This window comes from Sylvia atricapilla, chromosome 10 (genome assembly GCF_009819655.1).
Source record: "Sylvia atricapilla isolate bSylAtr1 chromosome 10, bSylAtr1.pri, whole genome shotgun sequence".
Lineage (NCBI taxonomy): Eukaryota > Metazoa > Chordata > Aves > Passeriformes > Sylviidae > Sylvia > Sylvia atricapilla.
This window is the reverse complement of record NC_089149.1, coordinates 24468444-24485763: the sequence shown is the minus strand read 5'-3', so window position 1 is coordinate 24485763 and position 17320 is coordinate 24468444.

The window sequence follows — 17320 nt, the reverse complement described above, 5'->3', positions numbered from 1 at the left end:
CTCTTTATTAATAAAGTATAAGAACCTATTGTGCTGGTCTAATAGCAGGAAATAAATGAGATTCAATCAACTGAATCTGATTTTACCTGGTTAAATGAAGAACCCCAGCAGAAGTGGTTAAGCATCCTAATGGATAATCTAAGGAAGAAAACCCAATAACTAGTCTGTTCTCGACGCAACTATTACAAAGGCTTTGGCAAAAGCTGATGTTCCAAAAGCTGAAAGATTCCAAAAGAGTTTCTCAGAATTTGACATCTTTGCCAGATCATCTAAATTAAAGGTTTCAGTGACTTTGGCATCTGACACCTGGGGACAAGCTGAGCACCTATTTTGTATTATTCTCCTCTCTATACTGCTAAGCGAGGAAGGGAAAAAGCTTTCAACATCACAGCCATGTGTGGCCTTTGCTGATGGGGTACAAGACAATATGCTGTTTCCAAGTCAATGATGTGATATTTTTGCTACTTTCAGTGTGGGAGAGTGTGTCCTACAACAGAGAGGCAAAACTCATCTCCAACCATTACAGGCCTGTGAGGCAGAACTGTCAGACACAGCCTTTTGACCTGTGTCCACTGCACCATTAACTTTTGGAGGAATGGTTGGTTGCTGGTTAGTCTCAAAATGTACCAGAAGCTGATCAGTAAAGACTCCAGCTTCCACAAATTGACTGAGATTTCTAGGAGTGAAAGTGTGAATTGCAACAATGATGGCATTCCTAACTGAAACAAACATAATCCCTTCTTTCCTTCAGCTTCCTAACTTCTCAAGCTTTCGCTTGTAGCTTTTAAGAGATGTATGTTGAAAAAAGTCTATCACAGCAACAGCATAACCTGGTATCACATTGCTAGCAGAATCCTGGAAGTAGGAAATTGCAGCAAAATGTATAGACAAGAACACCACATATCACCCTCCTGCTCTGTGAGCAATCTTCATTTCAAGAGCTTTTTCCCAGTGCCAATACCACAGTGTTCTAAGTACTAATAGCCCAGGCAGGCAGGCTCCCACCATGGTAATTAACTCACCTAGGGGCTCGAGCTGCAGCCCACGTGCACAATTTCAAAGCTTTTCTCTCCCCTCCTACTCCTTTGTCTAATATATTTTCACTATAATCACACTCAGGAAGAAAATTTTAAAGCCAAGAATGACAAGTTTGTCTTGCCTCAGCTAAAACTATTCAGAAATAATAAAAGGGAAGATCGAGAGGCATAGATATAAACAGGTTTTTGCCCTTCTAGCAACAGAAAAGTCACTTAAACTGTTGAAGGCCACTTGATGAGGAAAATGTGTGCTTTCTGGTTTTCTGGGTGAGAGTCCCAAGGACTTCCACAGCTCATTTTCTGTAGAGGTCAAATCCAATCCATGAAATTCCCTCTAAACATACAGCCTCTTTACTGCAGCTGCACACCACAGTCAGCTCCCTCCTCCCCCTCTACAGAAGAGTAATCACCCCGGGGTGCAGCTTAATATAAACGGCTGTAACAAGGACTTTGCACAGCAATAGCAATAAAAGCCAGCCCCAAAGTGTCCACGACAAAGCCTGTGCTCAGATTGCCCTGTGGATGCTCTTTAAGTCAGGCTTATGTACACATTGCTCATAGTTCATTTCCGGTCTCTGCTTCCTAACAGGCAGGTGTTCAAAATGTAGCGTACAGTTTTCCTCCCCACTTTGCCATACAAGGATGTGGAAGTGGCTAATTTCATAAACTAGACAGGTTATAACCCAGAAATGTATATTAATTAGCTAATGGGCCTTCTGGAGCAGAGCAGAAGGCACAGCAGAAACCTATAAGTTTTCAGGTATTATTTTTACATTATTTGTAAGAGGAAAATTTCCATTTTTGTTATGTAACAGGAAGAACCCCATGCAAAATCTCTGATGATAAGAAACAGATGCCCTAACTGCAAAAAAATCTTGATTTGAAAACTTAAATTAGCGTTAGAGGAATAATTGAAAACCCAAGGCTAAAGAGCTGCTTTCATTTCCCCCCTACACTTTTTTTTTTCTGCTTTCCTGTAACACAACTGCACAGTTTAAAATGGTCAGAATTCATCACTCCAGAGAGAATAAATTTTAAAAAGTAATATCTCTTACCTCTGAGAAGTATTTCCTTTTGACTGCTTTGTGTTTCCTCCAGATGAAGGGGCAACTGGCAGGTCTTTGTTGATAGATACTGGCCATGAGTCATGTGAATCAGCACAGGTAAATCTCAGATTTTCAGCTTTCTGAAGCATCACAGAGTAGCACAACTATTGCATAACATCGAGAGAGTGAATTGGAAAAGAATTCAAGATTAATAACTTTCATATCTTGCTTTACTGTTTCAGAGAAAAATGCCAACAGTGGAATGGCACTAATTATTATTTAATCAACTTTAGTCAGTGAGCCTAATTTGTGTGAAAGATTGTGGGGCTGAAGGCAAAAGGAGGCAGTTTTAGTCAACCTCTAAATATGAACTTCAGGGAGCAGTTCATGCAAAAGCATTTGCCTTCCAGAAAGCCAAGAGGCATCTCTCCTCTATCTTTGATAACTCAGATCACTCTAGGGTGGCTGGCAAAAGGCAAACGAAGAAAAGTTTAAAATCATGAACTCCATTATGGGATTTTAAGTGGAGAAACCAAGATGGCAGTGGAAACAGTGCATCCTACTCAAACTCATTTTTCTCCTAATACAGATAAAAATTGCTTAGAGGTGTTTTAATACCACATATTTCCACTTATTAAATATAGCATTTAGTGTGTTAATACTATTGCTAAAGTTCTGAAGATCAAAATGTTGCTCATTAGCATGAATCCATTCTCATTGTGTGTGAAAGAGCAAAAAACTCATTCATAAAGGACACCTCTACATCTCTTCCCACAACTCCTTAGTATTATTTAGTTCTTTTCCAGATGTAAGAATATACTGTAGCTAAAGTCTCTGCTCATTAAGCATCTCAGTTCAGTTCCCAGCTAAGATGATCAATTATGTTAGGGACCAAACACACAGAAATTACACAAATATTTTCTTCTACTTAAATGGCAGAAAAGAAAAAAGAAAATCCACCCTAAACAAAGCTCTGCATGCGCACAGAGTTTTGTTTTCAGTAGAACTTTTCTCAGAGCAGTTTTACATTCAAATTCATATGAAAGTAGACAAAACAAACCAATACAGCCTGGCCTGAAGGCAAATTAAAGAAAAAAAATTTGAAGATTAGAATGGTTTTCCTGTTTATGATCACAAAATTAAACCAGCCACAAAAATCTCAAGAACACCAAAATATCATTCAACTGAGTATATTTAGACAGTATATAAAATATAAAAGCATCACAGATGTCAAGGTGGCAAATATTGAAAACCCAAAACCAAACTTGCCTACAGTAAGAAGGAATCGGTTCCCAGAGAAAATTAACTGAGATACTGCTATTTTCCTGCACTTTTATTGAATTTCTGTGTTTACTTTGCTGAACAACTACTGTTCATTAATTCAACATAAGTAGAACTGGAAATTTTTATCATAAAAAAAAAAAAATGAACTCAATTCTTTCCTCAGTGTCTTAAAATTTACAGTTTTACTCATGGGTATTTTTTACTTAAGTGAAATTAGAGTCCTTATTTATGTTGCTGTTCAAAGATTTGTTCATTGTATTTAGTTAAATCACAGCAGCACATAATATTATATCATGTTCTTATCAGGATCCTACACAAGGAAGAGATGGTTAAAAAAAGTGAAACCAAGAAGGCAAAGAAATTCAGTGTATTTTCATCTCCATATCCAGTTTCAATAACAGAATTATTGTCCAGCTGGAGCAACTTTATGACTCAATACATTTCAAAACTCCTTTCAGAACACAGAAAAATAGTATTATAAAAAATAATTCATCCTCAAGTTTAATTCCAACATCTAGAACATAATGAATATTTAATACTTGTCAAGTCAACTCTGCAAAGTTACCTTATACCGTTCAAATGTGGGGAAAATGGGAAACAAGGGCATATTTGCCCATCAGAGGGTACAAGACTCTTTGTATATATATGTATATATCTTGTTTAAATCAATTGTAAAAGCTTACAACACCAAGCTACTAACAAATCCCCCCCCCAGCCATGGCTAATTTTCTCCACCCAGAGCTGCTCTTTGAGCATGCCTGAGAAGGAGGAATTCTGCTCCTGCTCCCAGGACACAGGGAGTCTGTGCAGCCTCAAAGAGCAGCACATCCTACTGTGTAGGAAGACCCAGGAGACTTAACCCATTTTGATCAAATCAAATTTACTGATATAGCCGTTCTTATCTTTGAAAAAAACCCACATATTTTAGGGCCTTTGCAAGCATTAAATCAACCTAGTAGAAAGTAATCCTCCATTCCATAAGCAAACAATATAATTCAAAATGTAAAAGGCGTGAGTCATAGTAATTCAACTTTAAGATTCTGTAATTCTTCTCCAGACAAGCTTGTTTCCTCACGAGAACAAGTGCCCTGAAATCCTGGCACAGTGGAGCACTTCAGCTAGCAATGAATCCTCAGCATAATATTAAAACCAAACACATCACACGAATCTAAGATAAACACAAATACGTAATTTTATATGTGCATAAATTCATCAAGATGCCTCTTTACAGTTTTTGGTGAAACCAAATACTATTTTCCCATTCACTTTCTGTTGTTGTTGCTGTTCTTTCTAGCTGAAAAACATTTAAATAGATTCTGGGAGAGTTGCACCCCCAGAAAGCCTCATTCTAGCAGGAGCACAAAGCGCGGGGTAGGACAGGCTGGGAATCAAAGCAATAATGTGCTTTTCTTCCATGGCTGGAGCCTCCATTTGGACAAGTGGTTGAGCAGGGCTGACCACAATCCCCTCAGACAGTCTGATTAGCTGTGATCCCACTCAGTGCCCCAATCCCCTTTAACAGCCTCTGGACATTGCAAAACCAGTGTGGGGGAGATCAGGAACACTGGGGTTCTGTTTCAGAAGGGGCAAAAATGTTCATTTTCAGAATGAAGTCACACTAATGTATAACTAGCTAGTAAAGATAACACCACTGACCTCTGCTCTGTTCAAGGGCTCGTAAATAATTTAAACATAAAATCTTTGTGTTGTGGTTTGAAAACAAACCAAGTAAGAGGCTCTAAGTCAGAAATAAAATTTAATGAGAAGAAAAGGAAAATAAGATAGAATAAAATAAAATAAATACAAAAAGAAAAACCACTGAGAGTCAGAATACAGCGTGATCAGGGTGATGGAAACAGTCCAGACGAGGTGGTCTTCCTGAAACAGAAATCTTGTAGAAAGGTCTGGTAGCTCCGGTCCTCTGGGAATCCAATGGGTGAGGGCTGCTTCTACTGTCCCAAATCCCAGCTTATATCCAGGTGAGAATGCTTGGCTCCTCCCCATGGGCGGAGCATCTCACAATGGGATGATGAGTCATGGAAGAGAGCCTTAATGGCCCATTAAAGAGAGAGATAACTCCCGGAGGCAGTTATCTCTGAGTCGTGCAAAAGGCATTGATGGGCCATTAACTGAAGATGGTGATAGAATACATCCTAAACTACAGCCCAGGACACTTTGTAAGTGTCTGGTTAAACACAGGCATCTAAATCCCATTTAAGCACCCAGATAAGAAGCTTGATTTTTAAAAGGCATCTGTTTACTACCTTTCGCAGTACTTTTCACTGACCACTCATTTACATGCATTTCCTCACTTTAAGCATTGTTTTATTTTAATTCAGTGATTTACGGGGGCACCTTTCTGTGCATTAAAGTGTCTGTTCTTATTAGCAAAAAGAAAAGGGGATTGTAACTCACTGCTACTGCAACAGTGTATCAAAAAAACAGAACTGAGGAAAGACAAAACAAAACAATACACAGTTCTTCAAGATCACTGTACACCTAAAACCACCTCCCCATACAGAATTTATCAAAAGGTCAGACTTAAAAGCAGCAATTCATAAATACTAATTACCACCTTGCCAGTGATTGCATGATAACATTTACTGGTGCAAAATTGAATAGCAAAAATTTAAAAAAACAGAGAGCGTGGGTAGATTTAATAATTAATTCCTCCCACACTAATCAGTTTCTGAATATTTCTTATAATAAGCACAATTCTATATTCTTGCTTCCTTTTTTCCTCTTCTTTTTTCCTTTGTGAGTAATAAACTGTGAGTCTGTCTTTCTAAAACTAAAGGGAAGGGGAACCATTGCGAGTAACAGTAATACAATTTTGAATAGTTATAAACTTCTAAATATTTTAATTGTATCCAAATTTTTGCTTCATTGCTGAATATTACTATGATTCTTTGTTTTACAAAACATTAGTTCTTTTAAATTATCCCATTAGAATTAGATCACCTTCCCTCAAGCCTTTTTCCTAAATTGCACATCTGTAATCCAGTGCATTTATTCATGCGAGTTATTATACAAATAATTTAACAGCCACCATCCTCTACGCCCCATTATCCAAAGCAGACGGGTTGTGGGTAAGGTCAGCTCATCTCCACCTTCTCAGGTGTGAGCAGACAAAAGGCTCAGTGCTGTGCCCAGTTTCAGGGTGTAATTATCCAGATCACAGCCACAGTGAGCTCCCACATGCTTTCACTGAGCAAGGGACAAACAAGGCTAAAAGCACAAGAGCAGCTGCCAGGGACACGGCAGGAGATGACGCTTAGGATCACACATGGGTCTAGTGACTTGGGGTAGTTTGAACACAACCTCTCACAAGAACTCTTGGCTATAGGGGAAGTGTCCAAATATTAAGTCAAATCATATTTTTTTATTAAATTATTTATTAATTTTTAATTCATTATTATTATTATTATTGTTAAATTTCAGCCAAATTTTATCTTTTCACAATACTTTGTTAGAACAATATATTCTGCTGGAATGTTGGAATAATGTTAATAGAAAAATCCCAGCAGCAAGACACACGATCCTCTATAGACCACATGGAAACCAAATTGCTGCAGCACTTGTCAGAACACACAAAAAATATCCAAGATTATGACACAGTCTTCCTGGGTTTCAGTCCTGCTGAAACAGGTAGGCTTCATCCATGGAAAAGAAGACTGATATTTTTTTATTGGAAATATATAGAGAAAAACATAACAAATAAAAGCCAACCCCTGCTCTTCAAGAACTTTCAAGAACTGAAGGATAACACTCTCCAGTTAACAATCACCAAACACAGACACACTTTTCCAAATCCACTTCTCCCCCCTTCAGAAAACACCCAAAGAAAAGTCACAGAGGGAGAGGAGCAGCACCTGGCCCATAAAGCCCAGCACTGTCAGAAATCCAAACCTTGCAGTCATGTGTGTTCAACTGATATGAAATAAAATCTGCAAGAGCACAGGGCTGAATAAAATCCTTCATGTCAGATCCATTCCCCAGCAAGCACCAACCACTAGTCCTACTTTGCTCCAGAATGTTTGGCACTAAGATTTTCTCCTCTCCACTGCAAAAAAAAAAAAAAAAAAAAAAAAAAAAAAAAAAAAAACAGAATCACAAAACATAGGCATGACCCATTGAAGGGCAACTAAAAGTCTGAGACAGCAGAGTTCTGAAGCTTCATCCACCACAGCCAGAATCAGCTCTGCAGGCCTCTGGGAAAACACCAGTAGTGGTTCTGGATTGTCTCCCATATCTCACAGGTGTCTATTAGTGAGCTTTGGTGTGAATTAATGAGATAAAGGGACTGCAGAGACCTCTGGCAGAAAACACACTCGAAAGGAAGCCCTTCTAAAACCACTTTGGTTCTTCTTCTGAGCTTGGATAAGGAAGATGTTGACTTCAAGGGAAAATTGACATTAAGAAGCCTCTCTCACACGGTAAATAAAAGATGAATTTGTAAGCAGACCCACACCAAGCTGCTTGTCTATCCATATCCTGCAGACTTATGCTAGTGATTCTGGCTAAAATCTAAGAGAAAAAAAAATATGTTGTGTATAGAAAAGTACCACATAATAATAAAATCACTTTTCCTTTACCTACAACAGTCAAATATAGCAATGCTACATTCCATACAGACTATACAATTGAGAAAGCAAAACTAGCCCAATGACACTGAAGAAAAGTCACATTTAGAGCGTTGTATAATTTGGTTACTTTGTGGGCAGAGGTGTGGTATGGTTTTTCAGTTTTTGGGAGATTGTTTGGTTTATGTTTTTTATGTTGTTTGGGTTTTTTAATAAAAAAACTAAAATTGTTTTTTAAATAAGGCTCTTTATCCAAGATCTGACAGGCAAAACGTTCACCACACCAGGAATGAGATGGATTTCTGGGTCAGTGCCACAGGTCTCACACCACACAGCCTTCAGCAGAGGGGCAAAGCAGAGATGTGCTGTGGGAGAAGGAGGAGCAGCAATTCCCGCCTTTGCTAATCCCACCTGGAGTCATTGCTTGCCCTAACACCACGTATCAGCTACTTAATTCCTCCAGCGAGGCTGATTTCCTCCATGGAGTTCAGCTATTGACACTGCAAGCTTGCTGGCTTTGGTAAATGTGCTGCTGTGCAGTGCTTTGGTTGGGTTTTTTCACTCCCTTCTCTAGAAGTGATCCATTATTTCAGCATGCATGAATCCCATCCAAATACAGCTTCACAAAAACAATTCAGGAGACTACATAAGTTTATGGAAATCTCTCCAGAATTAGTGTGCAACTTCTACTTGACTAGAGGAGGAAGAAACTAACCAAGTTTGACAAGACAAAGGGCAAGCTGAGTGAAATGGAGCTCACTACACCCACCCTACCTAAAGGTGAGACACACAACTCACGTTCAAACCACCTGCAGCAGATTCACTTGCTACTGGGCCATGATCATTACTGTAAAAGTTTGTTAGGAGCAGAAGATGAAATGGAGGAGGTAAAAGCACAAAGGTGTTCAACCAAGTTATTAATATTTCACTCTTCCATGAAGGAATCTTACAGTGACTTTTCCTGGTAATTCACAAAATCATTTGAGATCTTTGGCAGAGGAAATAAGACTATGAGGAATTCTGCTAAAGTGAGAAAACAATATGGGAAAGTTTGGTTTACTATTTTATGTGTTAGCTAAAAATAGTTTAGAGAACTATATTTTAATGTCTATACCATAATGGCAACAATTAATATTTACAGAATAGAAAAAAACACCTAAGTACTGTTTAGTTTTATAGACGCTCCCATAATTCATACAAAATGCTAGCATTTATTTCAAAGGCTCTCTCCCATCCCCTGGAAACATTATTTTTTCTGAATTTCTTCAATGTTGCACTGCTATTTAAAAAGAAATATTGTACCAAAATACTCAGGCTTAAGAAGCTTGAATTTTGTGCAGTTTGCTACAAAAATTTCTACCAGAATTTGAGTTAAAAATCGCTGTTCCTTTGTCCAGCAGATAAGCCCTCAAACATTTCACAGCCCAAATAAACCTTTCTCCGTAGGAATGGTAATTTTAGTGAGTATAGCAGACACAAGCAGAAGAGTATATATATGCTGCCAGTGATTAAGCAAAGTGTTTTCAAACTCGAATGGATGAGGGGGCCTATTTAATATTGGGACTGGTTTCTGACAGTCTTAATTTACACATCAAAAGAGAAATACGCTCTAAGATTTTGTCACCGTAATGGTTTTGCTATTACATTAACTAGCAATTACTACACAATGCCATGCAAGCTGACTAGGCTTTAAATGCCAAGTCCCAATTCTGAAACCTCTTTAGGCTGTTATTTCAATGTCTGCTACACTTTGAAGGGAGAAAATTACAAAGGTTACATTGCATGGATTACTAATGGCTAAAAATGCCTACAGACACTGTTTTCTAGCCTCTGTACAAGGAAGGAGAAAAATAATAGTTGTGGTTTACTCTTTCTTCTGTTCTACCCAGTATTGGAAATGTAAAGCACAGGGGTGGAAGCTGTAGACATGTTCTCATCTTGTTCTCCCCCTGGGAAAGTGCTGGGCTTCCCTGGGACAACAAATTTTTTGCATTTGAGCACCTTTACAATAGCACATTGCACAGGATGAGTGTCTTTGGTTGTGGCAAGTGATAATGCATTTTCTTTTTTTTTTTTTTTTTATTGTTTTTGTCTCTCACAGCTATGAGGTACTGCTGACCTAAACCCAGAAACCCAGTGTATATTTTGTGTTCCACAGTAACCACAATTAAAAACTGGCAAACTGCAAATATTCAACTTTGATTTGCTGATTGTTTCATGCAAAGGCTCTGGCACAGATGGATTCTCCTTCATGTGCTTTGATTTGTTCTTTTCATGTCCTGGTTCAGCTCTCCCACTGAACACCTCCAGAGTACTTAATTAATACCTCATTAGGCAGACCCTCATCTGATACAAATTCACTGTAATTTGCTTTAATAGAAATATGTATATTTATGAAATAAACAGATTAAGGAAAGCAATAAGCATTTGTGTATGGCTTTCTCTGCAATAGCATTTGATACCAGATATTTTTCCTTGCAATCACCTCAATTTTCTGTTCTGCAGCTATTCAAGTTCTTTTTAATGTGAAGCCAGTGTCACCTCCTAAGGTGCACAGGCCAATATCTTCAATACAGTAACAGAGGCCTCCTAAAACAGAGACAACCCTTAGAGTTATGCAGCCAGGTCACACAGCTTCGTAATTAATCCTTCAAATAAACTTTCAAAGGGTTGACATTGATTTTGGTGGATGCATTTTCCAGGCTACATGATGAAATCAAGTTGGCTTGTAGCAACTTTGAAACAGAAAAGAGTAAAATAGATAATTAGTATAATGAACAATAATAGATAAAATAGAGACTCAAGGACTTCATGTACTTCTTACTTATTGCAGTTATTTATCATTCCTAACCAATATAACTTCCCATACAACGTTTCTCCATAATCACTTACGTATCCTCCCGCACTATTCCAGTATTGTCTCCCTTCATTAGATTTTCTGTCCCATCTCACTAAAATAGATTAATTCCTCATCAGAATTGAAGACCAAAGCCAGAGCCACCGGGAAGAGTGACTGGGTCAGACAGAACCCTTGGTTTAGCAGTAGCTCCTGTCAGCCAGGGCTGGCAGCACTGAGAACTTGCAAATGCTTTTAACTGTTCCCTGATGCTCCCCCAAAGGCCCTTTGATGGCCTCCCCACAATTCGTGTTGCCATTAATATTTAAATTCAGGGTGCTGAAAATGCAGCCTGTAAGGAGGTACAGATTTGAGCAATCGAAGTACATCCAACACAGATTTCTGCCCAGAAAATGTTGTGGAAAGGAAACCAAATAAACCAGCAAATCAACGTTTCATACGCAGACATCTGTGGGCCTGTGTGGAATTCACTGCACAAGGAAATTTTAGTCTCCCTTTTTGAAAAGCCCCCTGTCAAAAGAAGCATTTCTGTTTTCTCTCTGCAATGTATGGGTCCAGCTGCAATTTCTAGAATAAGGTAACAGACATTTTGCTCCCTCTTGACCCTTCACACTAGGAATTCACAGCCAGTTATGCAAAGGACACATTTGTAAACACACAAATTTCTTCTCTAATCTCGAAGCTTTCTGTACTGTAATTTTTCTCCTCTTCAGCATCAGTACAAGCAACATTATGTGACATTATTTAACTCAACACATGGCTTTAAGGTCCTTTTATTAGACAGCAAGACCAAAAGACCTTTCTGAACAAGAGAACTAATTATCCCCTCTTCCTATAAATATCTGGATATTTTTTCTAAGTATTTGTTGACTGCATTATTTCTTTCTTTTCCTGGAAATTGGAAAAAAAAGCCATCTTTCAGAGACAGTTAATTGTTCCTTTAAATTGAAATAACTGCAAGGCAAGAGGACATTTCCCTTTGTTTTTAGCTACCAAAAACATGACTTTCATCAAAAAGGAGATGATGTATATGTAAAAGCAGCTAAGAACTGTATTGATAAACATCTGCTTTTGGATTTGCTGATTACAGATATATATTTAAAAATTACACAAAGCAAGCTGGAAAAAACTAAGCTTTTTACTAGGAGATTAAATTACTTATTTACATTATCTTTCACCTTAATCTTTAATCCTACAAGAGGAATCTGTTTATCCTAATGGTGCTCTTCAACTGGGCCTTAATTTTCTTTAATTATTAATTTCCTGTAAACAACCATTCCTGGCATCTATCTAGTCCACAAACATGAAGCAGAAAAGAGTTCACTATTTCATCTTATTCCAGCTGATTATTTCTTCTATTCCTCTGTCGGTGTTGCTGTGCCGCCAGGATCTGATGTTCAGAAAGCAAACCAGGTGCCCAATTTAGTTAAAAAACACAACAAAAGCTGCCACATCTTACCAAAACAAGTTGCATTTATGAGCAGCTCTCACTAATCCTATGAAGAGGTGCAAGGCACCTTCTGTGTTCCTGCTCCTCCTCCTTCCAGGGCCTCAGGGTGCTGAGCCAGCACCCACACCCTCATTTTGTGCCCTGACCTCGGTGGCCAGGGCTGGAATCACAGCTGCAGAGCACCAGCCAGGTAGCAAATAAATCTGTTCGTGCTGATGGTCTCTCTGATGCTTTGGGTAGGGAAAAAAATAAAATAAAAAAAAGCAGTGACAAAAACAAAGAGAGCAATATCTTCATTCTAAACCAGACAATGAGAGTGTGAACACTCAGCACTTAGAGTGCTTAGAGGTACTAAGCACTACATGAAATACAACAGTGTGGTATCTGCAGGCATGGATCATGAGCAGATGAGATTTAGGAATTTAGTCATCTGTATTATTTCTCTTCATAATTTTTCTTTTAAAAGCTGTAGATTCTCATATTTATGATTTCATTGTGCTTTAATTCACTTATGCTGTAATAAGTGAAAAGGGTTCGGGGGGTTGGGAGTGGGGAAATAGATTGTAGTTATGGCTTTAAATAATTTATTCTTCAGTTAAATCCAAGCTATTTTAATGATTTATTAAACATTCTGCAGCAGTTGTATTAAACAGAGACCAGGAGAAATTAATGATTAGGTGATAATAGCTGGAGATCCTATCACCGTTACCCAGCTAAATTGATTTTCTCAGAATAGCTAAATAAAAAAATTAAAAGCTACGTGACAAATTGCAAAAATTTGTTATTAAGCACACTACATACTGCTAGATCCCAAAGGGGGAAAAAATAAGGAAACGTTTTTTCCTAATTCTTAAAATGTCAGAATACATTTTTTGTTTTTATTAAACTCTTCTACAAGATCTGACTCCCCTCTTCAGTGTAATTTGTATTTCTTTAGTTGAAATTGTTTGGTTTTTTTTAAAGAAAGTACTAAATCTCTCTGACATAGCTAACTCTAAGTTCCCTATTCATATTATCCCTGGTGCATCCCTCTGCACTCCCAGCTAACCCAGGTCTCTAAGATGACTTCATGTAATTCCCTTGTCCAATAAACTTCCCCTCCCAGTGCATTGTCCATAAATCTCTCCCCCAGCAAGTCCAGGCAGCAGAAGATCACGGGCCCTGCAGTGCCCAGCAGGAGCAGGGCTGGGGCCAGTGTGCAGGAGTGTTGTGGTTTTGAAAACAAACCAAGTGAGAGGCTCTAAGTCAGAAATAAAATTTAATGAGAAGAAAAGGAAAATAAGATAGAATAAAATAAAATAAAATAAATACAAAAAGAAAAACCACTGACAGAGTCAGAATACAACCTGATCAGGGTGATGGAAACAGTCCAGACGAGGTGGTCTTCCTGAAACAGAAATCTTGTAGAAAGGTCTGGTAGCTCCAGTCCTCTGGGAATCCAGTGGGTGAGGGCTGCTTCTACTGTCCCAAACCCCAGCTTATATCCAGGTGAGAATGCTTGGCTCCTCCCCGTGGGTGGAGCATCTCACAATGGGATGATGAGTCATGGAAGAGAGCCTTGATGGCCCATTAAAGAGAGATAACTCCCTCTGGGAGTCATGCAAAAGGCATTGATGGGCCATTAACTGAAGATGGTGATAGAATACATCCTAAACTACAACCCAGGACAAGGAGCTGCAGGGGCTGGGCTGGGGCAGAGGCTGCCGCTGCTCCCCGCATGGAGCCCCCCAAACAGGCTGCTGCTGCTCCCTCGGGGGGCTCTGCCACAGCTGGGGCAGACGAGAGAACCTTTGTTCCTCAGCCACAGCAGTTTTCAGCAGTTTTAGGTCACCTCACTGCACTTCCAGCTTGTCCACGTTCATCCCCTTCTGCCTGCCTTGCATACAGGGGGAGCAGAGAGTAAAGCCCACCCCCCTAAAGTGCTGTCCCCCCACCTTGGAGTTACAGCTGCACCAGAAATCTAAACTGAGGAAATTGCACCTCTGAGAAACCAAAAGGTTCTGAAAGCCCTTCCATTTAGGGAAAAAAAAAAAATGTTCATTTACCAGGCTTAGCATCAAGTCAGAGGTTGCTCCCTGAATAATTACTGTTATAAGAACTTCTTAACCTCCAATTAAAAGGAAATCTTACAGAAGAAATTAGCCAGCTGCAGATGAATAGTCTTAAAAAGGATTTTAAAAAAATCTGAAAAGACTGTCCTTTATACTTTCTTCACAAATATCTGGCCACTAATAACTTGCCTAGTTCAACAGGCTATGGAAATTACTTTTTTTTTTTTTTTTAATGGAAAATGGAAAACAAACTTCTCCAAATTTATTATAGCCCATTTATATTCAAGACTGTAAGTTTTGAAATTCCATCTGCAGTAAATTACCGGGCAAGCAATTTGATAAACCTCCACACAGCTCTTGATTTTAGCATGGGTATCTCCATTCTAACTCAGGCACATGTCCAAGATCCAGAATGCATTCGTGCAGACCTGCTAAATGATAAATACAGACCAGTCCAATGCCATAAAGCACTTCGGATGTCTCCCAGAAAGTCAGGTTATAAATCACATGAGGAAAATCATTCTCAGAACAGTTACACTGAAGCACAGTCAATGCTTAGCACCAGAAACGCTGAGCACAAAAGTTCAAACTTCTAGTGCAGCTTGCTGAAAGGCAGCACAGGGGGTTGGACCAGCACACCACAGCATTTTCCATTGTGCCTCATGAATTTCTGGCCTTGCAACCATTCAAACAGCTCCAAAGCAGACTGCTGCTGTCAGAATTGTAGCTGATGGGAAGTTAGCACTGAGCTCTAATCTGTGAAGTAATGAGCAGAACAAGCTGAGCAAACTCAGCAGGAGATGAAGGCCACTTCACCAAGGCAAACAATACCATGTATTCTCATGATGTGCAGAACTTCTACAATGCATCAGGGAAAAAAGGTGCCTGCCTGGAGACTTGTGTAGGGGAGAGTGCTTTTTTATCTGTACAGGTTTGGTTACAATCATCTTGGCCAGGCAAACAGTCCAGGTTCTACAATGGTATGGGCAGGAAACAGATCTCTCTAGAGGTCTCCCAGTGGAAATAATCCATTGGTAGAGGCTAAACAGGGTAAATTAAATTTCAAATTAAAACAACAGGGACTCAGGGTTATTAAACAGGGTAAACAATAGCAGTAGGAATATTTATTAGAGCTGCTGGAATGGGACCCAACAGTGTCTATTTAGTTATTACATCATGTGGTCCACCTTGAAATTTTGCTTGAAGCCATTTGCAAACTCTTGAAAACACATGTGCTATGCACATGACCTGGATTTCTAGATATTACCTCCTGTATGCTATTTTAATAACTAATTAATTTCCCCCTCTTTTCATGATGAGAGTAAAAATTACATCCTACTGGCTTTATTATAATCCAACACCCATTTCTGGGCAAAATCATAGTGTACATTCCTGAACTTCTCTTTCAGCCATTGAATCAGCCTGGCTGATTCCCCAAATTCTGTCTCAGCAGATCTGTGTATCCCAGCTGTATCCACAGGGAGAGTGCTGAAGTTCTTTGAATTAGCACTAAGCACATTCATTATTTAATAAATTGATGAAGGTATTTTTAACAGCAAGGAGAGCACAGTATGGAAGAGAATGACTAAAACTACCTTAGAAGTTGTAATCCCTGTGTAAGAGGAGCCCCTCTCAGTCATTTATAGGGAGGGCAGAAATCATTACCTATTTCACAAGATTTTTTCCACATAAAGCAGACTGAGAACAGCTGAGCAGATGATAACTGATATATGCAGCTCAAGTCTGTAGCCCTGAGTTTTATGTACTCTGTTTTTAGAGTACATAAATAATAAAATTCATTTGAGTATGAATAACCATACTCAAATCAGAATACCTAAACGTATATAAGGCCAATCAGAATGAGGTCTTATTAAACATTCATTAAATAAGAGAAGCTAAGACAGTCTGAAGAGCAGATATCTGGTCTGAGTGGAGTTTTGAGGTTGCATTCAGTAAGACTTAGTGTTTTGAATTGCCAGCATATCGGACTGGTTGAAACCATAAACACCTTATATTTCCTCAAATAGCTATTCTGGATTCTTGAAAGCTATTGTGATAAACAAAGTACCATTACCAGGGGGGAAAATAATAATAATAAAGAGTAATTCCTGCATCTCAAGCATTCCTATTTGGAAAACTGGAGTGAAACATAACCTGTTTTCATAACTGGCTGGTGAAATTTATCCTTCTCTAGCAATTTATTTTGGAGATAGAAGGATGAAAAATAAATTTTTAGATAGTTGTGTAGTTGGAAGGAGGAAATAATTGAGACTCAATTGATTGGATTGCACACTTTTTTGTTTTGATTTTTTATTTGTTTGGGGGTTTTTTTGGTTTTTTGTTTTTAATTTAAAGTGAAGATGTCATTTACAGTAACTATTCTTCTTTTATGTAGAAAAGGTCATGGGATGGAGAAAAATATTTTAGGTCCCCTCCATGAAGATGTATGTGTCTGACACAGTATAGACACCTCCTGGAAAAAAAGCATGCTTATAGCTGGAGATAATCCCCAACCTCAATGACTGCTATAAACTCTTTGCCACATCAACCATTGGAGCACTCTGAGACTTTAGATACATCTAATCTACAAAAATTGATATCTTCTCTATACATACTTCTTTGGGCATTCTACAAAATCAGGCTATTTTCAAAGATTAAAAAAAAAATTATATTCAAGTTCTCTCCATAAATATATTCAAACAGGGACACCTATATCACATCAATATTGCTAACTTTTATTATAGCAGAATTATAAATTGTATCTCCCCTGCTCTTTGCAGAATTGTAAGAAGACATTTTTTGTGGTATAAAAGCTCTCTGACAAAGTTTTTTTACAAGTGTGTATATGTGTGTGTGTGTGTGTGTGTATGTCTGTGTGTTTTTCCCTTACTTTTTTCCAGTTAAAGCCTAAACATAAACAGACGAATAATCTAACTTTATTCATGTTTTTCTCACTCTTTTCCATCTAGATTTTATCTATATGCTTAGAACAAGATCAGAACTCTGGAAAAA